Here is an 11,189-nt window from a genome sequence, read left to right as displayed (position 1 = left end):
GTGGTGCTGGAGGATCGAACCGCGGTCCCGGTGCTTTGCCAAGCTTGTTTCAAGTAGGTGCTTTAGACCACTGAGCCATCTCTCCAGCCCCTGCATGTTTATTTTATTTTATCATTTAATATTTATTGTTCTCTTTTGTCTTTCTAACAACGTAAGTGCTAATGTCTATTTCAAACAGTTGATATTAGGATTAAATATAATCTATGTACTGTGTCTACACACTAGTATTTTGTTTATCTCCCTGCATATTTTTAGTTTAATGAATAAACATTATCATATTATGTAAAAAAAATCAAACAAAGGTATTAACTGACTAAATTTAACCAAGTAAATCATTAACTCTGTGTTGTCGCATGTGATATTCTGTGCAGTATTGTAGTCATCAATATTTATTTATGACCCCCAGGAAATGATAGATGTTCATTAATTCATTTTCTCTTAAAAATTACCCTACATAATTTTAATTGTGATTCTTCAGAAGGCATGGGATAAATTTGAAATTGTGCTGTTGTGTGATATTATGTCTTTATTTATTTTAAGTATCTCCAGAAAGCAATTATCATCAGCATTTGTGTACATTTGAATTCTTAAGAACAGAGTAGTAAATCTGGACCAGAATAAACAAGAGTGAGACCAACTTGCCTTTCTGTGTTGGCTTTGAGCTGTAGAAACTCTGCTCTCTACTTACAGTGGTGGGTCGCATGTATTCTGGTTACAGTGGTGGGTCGTGTGTAATGTCCTACTTACCACTGTGGGACTTATATGTTCTGTTTCATACAAAATTCAGGAATTCCGCTCAAGGATAGGAGAGACTTCCACCTTTCCATCCACATCACTCGTGCTGCCAGTTGTCAGCATGCAGGGATCCACAGCAAGGAATGTTTGCCCTGGAGTCTCTGGGATGAATGTTCTCTTGTCATGTAACCCTGTAGATTTATAAGCGCTCCTTATACTCTGAGGGACAGCATCAAGCTGACAGATTCTGAGGAAGTATATGATTATGTGCCTTCTTGCGCATTTGTTGATGAGCAGCATTATTCATGTTGCTTGATATCAGACATTTATCCCTTTAGCTTATTCAACAGTGTCAGCTCCTCAAAACGTGTCTCATTGAAGAAATAACCCTCATCCAGTCTGCAGTAAATCAATCACTTTGTATTTTAAGTAACACGACAATCTTTAATTTGTCACAAAAATAACCTCATGAAAAATAGTTTCTTAATTCAGTGATCAAGGACTACACTTTAAGTTTCATAAGTTAATAAAACTACTTCCTATGCAATTATAAATAATTTTATATGGCTGGAGAGACAGTCAGCAGACTAAAGCGCCTGCTTAGGCAAGCTGAGGCAAGCCAGGGACCAAGGTTCGATCCCGGCACTACGTGCCCCGCCAGCCCCGCCCCAAGGCCTGACGAACCAGACAGAGTCTGGGCCTAGTGGCACGTGTCTGCAATCCCAGCCCTGGGGAGGCTGAAAGCAGGAGGATCACCTGAGTCTGAGCTGCGTAGTGAGACCTACAACAACCAAATACATTAAAATAATTAATAATGATGATAATAATAATAAAGTTATACACTTGAAAGATTGCAAAGAATTAATCACTTCTGAGTGGAGGTCAATGAGTATTTTCAAGCGTGTTGTTCTGCTGGAGATAATTCCTTGTTTCTAAGAGTTCTATCACTTCTTCCACATCTATTAAACATCTTAATTCTTTAATGTTTAAAGTTTTTAAGTTCTTTTTTTTTCTTTAACTTTCTCACTTTTTTCTTTCTTGGTAATTATCTAAAGCATATTTGTTGTTGATAGGACAGGCCGTCTACATGCTTTGTCTTAAACTTTTAAATTTTTTTCCAAAACTTTTTCAATGATTACAGAATATGAAATATGTTTTACCAAGACTGTTGTCTTTAAATATATAATTAGATAACCACTTCATGCGATTGTCCTTACTGTACTTGTGTTCATTCATTTTCTTTCATTCTGGCTCTTCTTTTTTACCCTTTTCAATCCCCAGCAGCTAGTTGGCATTATCAGTATAGGATAAATTATTCAGTATTAATTGCTTGGAGCAAAGGGAGAAGAATATTGAAGGGCCAGTTTAGCAGAGCACACACCCAACAGCACGCAATGCATCAGGCAGCAGAGCTCTGATGGAGGGGCTGGAAGGAATACTAAGGCATTGAGTCATCGTGCCTTACTATGGGATAGTTTACTTGATTACCAGAGTATGATTAGTTTTCATACTCTGTGAAGAAATGTCTCCAGAAAGAGGGTGAGGAGAAATTTTTAGGGCCCAGCTGAGCTCATGGAAAAAAGAATGTCTGAAATTTTAAGGTTTGATAGTTAATTAACCAGTCATGTGGTTTTCCTTGGTTAAAGACATTTTTGCAAAGTCCAGTATTTTAACTGTACACATGTACATTTTTACATGCTCACCATAAACTAATTTTATTGGAATACAAAACCTCCTTTACTATACAAAATTATTCAATTTAGCAGATAATGTTCTCCATTTTATTGATCAGAACACTAAACATAAATCCATTTTGGGTGCTTACTGAAGCAATGCTTTGGTCTTATAGGAGTGTGTTGATATATACAGTTTGATTTTTTTTGAAGTATGCACCATGCTTGAGGAAACACATTAAGTAGAGCCCTTCGGGTTTTTACATTATGGATTCCTGATTATTAACTTTGAGATTTATCATCCACATTTTATAGTAAAATGCTGGGACTGTGCTTCAAATTCCTACAAATTATGTACAAAATTTTGTTTAACATTTTTATGCCTAGAGGTTTTAAAATTTTTCATCAAATTTCTCAAGAATCTGTGACTAAACAGATTTTAAACAACTAAAACCAGTAAATACAGATAAAATGCATGGATAAAATATGGACTGCTTAGATTATACATTTGTTTTTAAGTGGTTTCCCAACTGTAGTATGTAATAATAGCAAAGCCACCTGAATAAGATTTGGGCAAACTAAGAGGGTTTTATCTGTGGTATACTTTTTGGTATCAGGAGTTGTACTCATAACCCTGTACTTGCCATGCAGGTGCCACACCACTGAGCCAAATCCCCAACTCTGTTTCTTTGTTGATTTGCTTGCCTCCTTGGTGCTGAGGATCAAACCCAGGACCATATATTCCAGGCAAGCACTTTACAAAACGCTGAGCTACAACTGAAAAGTTATTTTATAGGTCAGTTTCATGTGAGAACAATATGCTCTTTCTACATGTCTTTGACATGTTATGAATTTAATTTGATAATTTATAGAATTAAGCCAACATCAAACTTTAAATGACCCACTGATGTCATCCTACACTTTTAAATTTACATATCTGTGAATGTTCTTTACTAAAACCTATAAGCCCTATCTCCTGATTCCCCAAATTTGTATGGTCATTTTCCAATTCATCAGCAACCAAGGAGTGTTGAATACAAGGATAACAGCGATCACTTCCACACCATTGCGTCCTCATTTGACTTCTTAAGTTCTTATAAACCCAAAATGCAGATAACAACACCTATTGCTGTTACACATCCTCCTGAAAAAAAGGTGTCATAATGTAGTTAAGTGTTTTCAAATGCTTAGGAAGTAGTTGACAAGAGTGACAGCAAATAGTAACTCCTTTGAGTCACAGACATGAAGATTTTTTAAGTGCTGTATCTGTGTTGGGGATGTTTAAGTGAGGCAATCCAGCCTACATGGAATAACACGACCTCATGCCGTGAGCGTGGCTGAATAATTGCAGTGTCAGGGTGTTGAGCTCTGTAACATGGAACTGACACCTGCTAAGTGTTCTCAGGTACCTAAGGTAGGCGTTACTATCCAAATTTCTTCATAGACCAACTTAAATAATTCAGTTTAGATGGTGTTTTATTCACATTCAGATTTACGAGCTATAATTTTAGAGCTTTTGCTTGTTTCTCAAAGGACTCTATTCTTTTCATCATCTTCTTTGTTGTGATTTCTGTTCTATCTCAAATAGGAATTGTTTTTGGCAACATTTGTTCTTGGATTCAAATACAGACATGTTTATGGGTTATAAAAATGTTGTAGAACTTCTTTTTTACAGTTTACCTGTTTTAAACTGGCATATATTATAACATAATGCCTGCTTCTTCAACATTATTGAAAAAAAATGGTGTATTGAGATTGTTCTGAATGTAAGTAAAATAGAGTTGAGACCAGTCCTAGCATGAGTGTTGGCTTTATTTATTAAGTCAGCTCTGCAAGGGCAGGAAAAGCCACTGTATGGAACTGAACACACATCGAGCAAAATGCCGTTTACTTCTGATTTAAAGCAAGCCCTCGGTACAGGTAAATCATTCACGAAGAGGGCAGCTAAATCAAGACACGAGATCTTAAGTTTTGAAGTTTCATATCAGCTATAGCTTTATACAGACTCAGTTACAAAATCTGATGGGAAAAGATGGAATATATTAAAGAAAAATATGAAGATGCACCTATTTTTCTCTGACCTTCAGGAGGCTGTTTGTCTTGGATGACGTTTTCAGAGAAAAGCACAGGTGAAAAGGTATATTTCATAGTAAAATAATACATTTGTAAAATCATATACATTTAAAAGAATTTATTTTTAATCAAGATTAGTTTTAAAAGTCTTAAAATGTCAGGGAACCTGGAAAATCCTTGCATTCATCTTTTATGAATCGATTTCATTGCTTTTATTTCCATCAGTTCCTATTTTATAACTTGATTAATGTCTTAGCCTCGTTATCTCTGATGATTTTCTTAAGTGGATCAATATTACTGTTTTCTTATAATTGGGAAATGAGAAAATTAGTGTAGAGATCTTTCACTTACTCTTTTGCATTGTTACAATAATGAACCTGTCTTGTATAAGCAGGCTTACAGGATCAGGAAAATTGAATACAGGATAATGTTGATAATTTTCCAGCTGTAATTTTACAATGTCATAAATAATTTCTGACCCCAAATTATGTGTTCCGTGCATATAGACTGTGCAAAATAGTATTTCAACTATAAGGCTTACTTCCTATCAGCAAAGATTACTATGTCGTTTATAGGTAATTTGCAGTGACATTCATTTGCTATCTCAATTATAAATTGAAATTATAATATGTGTAACATATTTTCTGAGTAAATCATCCAAATGCTGCATAAGGCTCAAAAATTGAATAAGGCACCATGAAATTTTAATTCAACAATGTCCAAAGTTTTTAGTTGAGATTGCAGGCTCCAGGCCTCCATGACTATCTCGTGTGTTTCACTCCTAGCCTACGAGACCTTCAGCAATATTTCCTGAGACTCTGCTCATGATTTGATAACTACGGGTTGGAGTGTGATGGAGATCCCCAAATTTCTATCTGTAACCTGAATCTGTTCCATTACAAAGTTTCATTATTCTACTTTACAGTAATAAACATAATTTGTGGGCTTCCTATTATTTTCCCTAATTCAGAGTTCTTCCTTTGGATATGCTTAAATATTTAATTCAAATAAATTGAAAGAATAAAACACTATAATTCAAACATTCAATTGTGAGTGAAGTTATGATTATGTGCAGAAAAAATGTAACAATATATTTGAAAACAAATAGGTATTCTTTTTTTAAAAAGTCAATGGAAAATGGAGAAAATATCATACCATGTCTTTTAAGTAGATTGTAAATCACAGATACAGCATAAATCTTAAAACAAAAATTAATGTTAAACAATATTAAAAAACAACATTCCAAAAATCAAATATTAATTAATTAAAAATTAAACTTTTTAAAACAGTTGATCTAAGAAAAAGTTTTTACGATAGTAAAGAAGTATTAAGAATAAAACATAAGATAAATACTAGAATGGCAATTAAACGAACAGCACTTCTAACAATTTAGGGATAGGATATCGCACAAAGTTGTAGTATGTAGCAGACATGGACGGTGTCCATGAAGCGTACTGGTGGCCAGGTGGCACTTGTGGGAATGAGCTACTGCTATTTCCTTGATATCCACCCTGTAGACCCAGACAGAATCATGATCCATAGGGTGCAGGAGAAGCCCATTTGTAGACTACGCCTATGGAAATATCTTGCTGCTGTGTACAAAAGAATAACTGAAAGCTACTTTTGCATACCTCTTTTTCTCCTGTGTTTAATTGTTTGCCCTATTTCATGGGTTCTTTCCATTCTTATTCATGGAGTTGTGGTCATTTTGCTCTCTCTGTAGAACATCTTTAAGTAGCCTGTGTAGGCTTGGCTTTGTCATCATGAAATTCTTCAGTTGTTCTTTGTCATGGAAGTATTTTACTTCTTCATTATACTTGAAAGAGAGTTTTGCAGAGTACATCATTCTGGGTTGCAATTTGTTTTCTTGCAAAACGTGTACTATTTTGCTCCATGCTCATCTTGACTTGATGGTTCGTAAAGAGAAATCTGCCATTATTCTAATGAGTTTTCCTTTAAATGTAATCTGTTTCTTTTCTCTAGCGGCTTTTAGTATACTGTTCCTGTGCTGAATTTCTGAGATCTTAATTATTACATGTCTGCATGGCTTTTAATTTTGTTGGTGTTCTTTGGAGTTCTATATGTTTCAGTTACTTTAATGTCAGATTGTTTCTGCATATTTGGGAAGTTTTCTGCTATTATTTCCATCCATATTCCTTTTATGTCATTTGTATTAATTCCTGCCTTCTCATTGATGCCTATTTGTCTCACATTGTTCATATTTGCATTGTCTTTCAGGTATTGAATTATTTTTTTCTGCATCCTAGTTTTTTTTAAGAGAATTTTTCTTAATTTTTTCACTAGCTGCAATGGTGTCTTCAAGGTCTGAAAGTCTATTTTCACTTTCATTCAAATGATTTTGGCAGCTCGTGATTGAGGTTTTAATTTCTTGTATATCACTTTGAATCTGCTTCATGCATTCTATTTCTTTCCTATATTGCTTATTCAAGGATTCCATCATTTTGCTATTTGCTTCTAGTTTTTTTAGTGTGCTCTTTAGAAGCAGTTAGTACTTCTTTCATTATAGTTATTTCATTTTCTACCTCAGAAATTATTTGTGATCCGATTTCCTCTAGACCTTTCTGCAGTTGTTTCTTTACTTCTGACTGTATTATGTCAGATATTTGAAGTGTGTGATTTTCAATTTTTTCTATGCTAGTGTCTCCTGCATTTGTTCTGGGTGGGCTCAGGGCCTGAGAATGCATTTCGCTTCTTCTCTTTGTCATTTTGTATAGCACTGTCTTCTGATCTCTGGTGTGGAGCTTAGATAGAGTTATTACCTTAGCACCAGTTTCAGATCTATCAAGTTTAAACTCATCCAGGTGAGTGTGGCTTGGGTCAGGTTGCTGTGCTCCACTTCTTCCTGCTGCAGCCCTTGGAGGTGAATGCTCTGTGACACTCTGGCAAGATGTTCTGCTCTTGAATCAGCTGAGTGGGTCTTGCCTCTAGCCACTTTGCAGGAAGTTCTACTGCAGGGTTCCATACTGACCCTTACATCTGCCTGGGCTCTGGGTTGAATCCCAAATAGGTATACCTATGTAGACAATACCATAAGTAACAGAGAATGGCTAATGATTTAATTAACTATAACAATTACATCATTTGTTTATTATTCAAGAAAATATTATTAGAACTTCATATTTAAATATTTAGAAGAAAAATTAATTACATAGGGTTTGCTATAAAATAGTTCATTAAAATTGAGATACGCTAAAATGTTTGCAATTGCATATGGATAATGGAGCAGATGTGATTGCTTCTCAACCACCTTTCCTCCTGTCTGCTGCTGGGCACCGCCCTCCCCATAGGGACCAAATTTACCAGCCACTTTTGCAAAGACAAATTCCTAAGACAAGAAGTATAAATAAAAGGGAAACATCTTCCAGGTCCAAATAGATCCATTTCTATATTTGTTTTTCTCTGTTCTTTCTACTATGTGGATGCTTGCAGAAAAGTTTGATGCTCCCCAGGAAGGACCTGGAATCCATGGACTGGGCATAGCAAAGCTTTGGACAGATCAAGTCCCTAAGTTACTGCGTAATAGGGTGCTGCCCCACAAACTTAGTCCTTATCCAATACTTCAACATGAATAACAAAGGAACATGAACTACATTGGAGACACTATAAAAGCATTGTGGACTTACTTCAACTGGCCTTGTCATAAGTATTTTAGTGGTACTTCACTCATTTGTGGATTTCAGTGAAAAATTTTTTAACTGAAATCCTATAGAAGTCAGCAATGAATTCACCTAGATAATGAGACTATATATGCCATTGTTTGTAAGGTTAGCAGATTAACAATTCTCTGAAAACTACTCTACTTATATGTAATTTTATTATCAGTAAAGTCCACAATGAAAAATTAAACTAGGTAAGATGTTCATTTCCATTATAAAGTTACCTTACAGATCCCTTCAAATTTAAATTCAGGACTCATCCAACAAAAGCTATAGAAAAGTAAAATTTTGTATTAGATTGTCTTCATTTATCTTACGCATAAGTGACTAGAGTAAATCTCCTCACCTCAACATTTTCCCCCATTTTTGAAATTAAATTAAACTAACAAATGTATATTGGGATTGTGAACTGTCCCTCTATCTCAATAGGAATCGTAGGAACTAGAAAGCATTACTTCTGTAGTAGTAGTACCTTGTTATTTCTTTCCATGCAGCTGAGCAGATTTATCCCAAAATTTCTGACAGTAGTTCAAATACTCCCCCCCACACACACTCGCCTGTGCACACACACAAACGCACATTCATGCAAATGCATGCAGTGACACGTACACAGATGTGCCTGCTTGCACACTCTGTCTTTTTTCATCTACTTTTGGCAATAACAAACGTAAAAGTCATATACAAGGACGTGAGATTTCTTTTCAAAGTGACCTGTGTTGTGATTCCGTTTCTGGTATTTAGCAGTTTTCAGTTAATAAAATTATGCCTTGATAAGTCTATTGAAATATCTTAATGGTTAGAATTGCATTCTTAATTCTTTATTAGCAACTAAAAATAAAACAAAAAAATTTAAGATAGTGCATAATACTTAAGCCAAATAAACAAGAAATCAGAATGTGGGAATAAAATCTGAGCCTTCGGGGCCATTAAAAGATTATCTAAGTTCAAACTTTACTGAGAAAACCTGTATAAGTAAAAGATAGAGATTTAATGAAGGGTTATGATGCTAAATAGATCTAAGTATAAGTATAATTATGGAGAGTATTAAAATTTTGCATTAGTGTCCATATATTTTAAATTGCATGCAAACATACAGCACATTCAAATATTGTGACAGAACAAATCTTCAAGCAATTGAGTAAGCAGGCTGGAATGAAAAGCATTCAATTCTGCAGGTTCACGTAGAGAGTAAATAATCTCAGAAGTCCACGCATTAACTTGTTTTAAACATCTCTGTATGAAGCATTTTAAAAAAATATAGAAAATAAATTATTTCATAAATACGTATAACCAGCATTCATATGCATATCAGCATATGTAGTCTGAAAAAGTCAGAACACCATATTTATTGTCTACAATTACTTTTTTTCTCTTTAGGTGTCACAATAGAATAAAGCTTAAAGCATTGTCTTGTAAATCTAACAATTCAAAGTCACACTTTAATGCCCATTATTGTTTGGTATTTCTTGTTAATGAATTATGTAATTCCTTGCCTTTTTTTCCTTCTTTATGCTAAAGTAGAGATTTAAGACACTGAAGTGATTTTTTTTGTGATAGAGAACACTGAACCCAGAATCTTTTCACTGAGCATCAGCCACAGCACTTTTATTTATTTATGCTTTTGTTTGTTTGTTTATTTGTTTTAATTTTGAAACAGTCTCCCTAGTCCCTAAAATGCCAAAACTGGGCAGGAAATTTCAGTCCTCCACTTCAGTCTTTCAGAGTTCTGGAATTAGAAGCATGTTTTACCAGGTACTGTTGATATTTCTTCATATAGAGTACCTTATATTTTATTTTATCATTTTATTTAAACTTAACACAGAAGAGGACCAGCGGGATAACTCAGTGGTCTAAGCTCCTGCTTAGGTAAGTGTAGGGACCACAGTTTCAATCCCCAGCACTACAGGCTGCGCCAGCCCCACCCAGGGATGTGCTGAGCCAGCCACCCTGTCCAGGCATGGTGGAGCATGTCCGTAACAGCAGCACTGGGGACGCTGTAACAGGAAGGTCACTACCAGTCTGAGCTGTGTGGTGAGACCCGGCACTAAATACATTTTTAAAAATAGTTGTATGAACTGAACACGGCATAGAGTCTCTTTTTCAAGAATACCATAAAATCTCTACATTTTCCCTTAACACACCTTTACCTACTACATACATCCCTCATTATAGTCAAATACCAGTTTCTTAGAATTCATTAAGTAATAACACAAGTCATGTTGAGGGCAGGCAGCAGACGAGGACATCTTTCGTGAAAGTAGCAGGCACTTCCACAGGATCACCTAATTCCGATACCTGTGCCGTACTCATCTTCCTGCACATTGTATCTTGCCTTGCATCCCGGGGCTGCTAATCTCATAGCTCTCGAGGTTGATGATTCAGTTCTAATTTAGGTTGTATATAGTGGAAATGCCAGTTCTATCTTTTCTGATAACATTTGTTGCAAAAAGCATCACGTTTTGTTATCGTCTTAGTATGTTTATCAAAATCAATGCTCATTTATGATTGTATTTTTTCCAGTGTTTGCTGCAGGTCAATGCCTGCCTCAGGAATAAAATAATGGGCCTTGCATTTCATTTGTGCAGTTTCTTTGATTTCCTCTGAAAATAATTATCTAGAGGAAACATGGGCATTAGATGTAAAATTTCAATTTGCCTTTGGATTTAAAATCTAATTTGCATTAGATTTAAAATTTCAATTTGTCTGATTGGGAGGTTCATAAATCTTCAACTTATCCTCAGTGAGCTTTAATAGTTTGGTGCTATGTATAGAATCTGGCCACTTATTCTAAATTGTTCATTGTTCTTATTCAATCATAGACATGGATTTACTCTAATATATCTTTATGGTCCCTTTAAGAACCTTAGTGATGTCACGCGTCATCTGGACATTAGTAATTTCCAACTTACATCTTTTTCCTCTTAGCAGTAAAACTGTAGTAGTGAAGAAAATCTTGCATGTCCTTGAACTTTTTAAAAATACTACATTTGGTACATAATTTTAGGTTGGCTTTTTTTTTTTTTTTTTTTTT

The sequence above is a fragment of the Octodon degus genome, unplaced genomic scaffold, assembly GCF_000260255.1.
Source record: "Octodon degus isolate 3935 unplaced genomic scaffold, OctDeg1.0 scaffold00143, whole genome shotgun sequence".
Taxonomy (NCBI): domain Eukaryota; kingdom Metazoa; phylum Chordata; class Mammalia; order Rodentia; family Octodontidae; genus Octodon; species Octodon degus.
Note: the sequence above shows the minus strand (reverse complement) of the source record.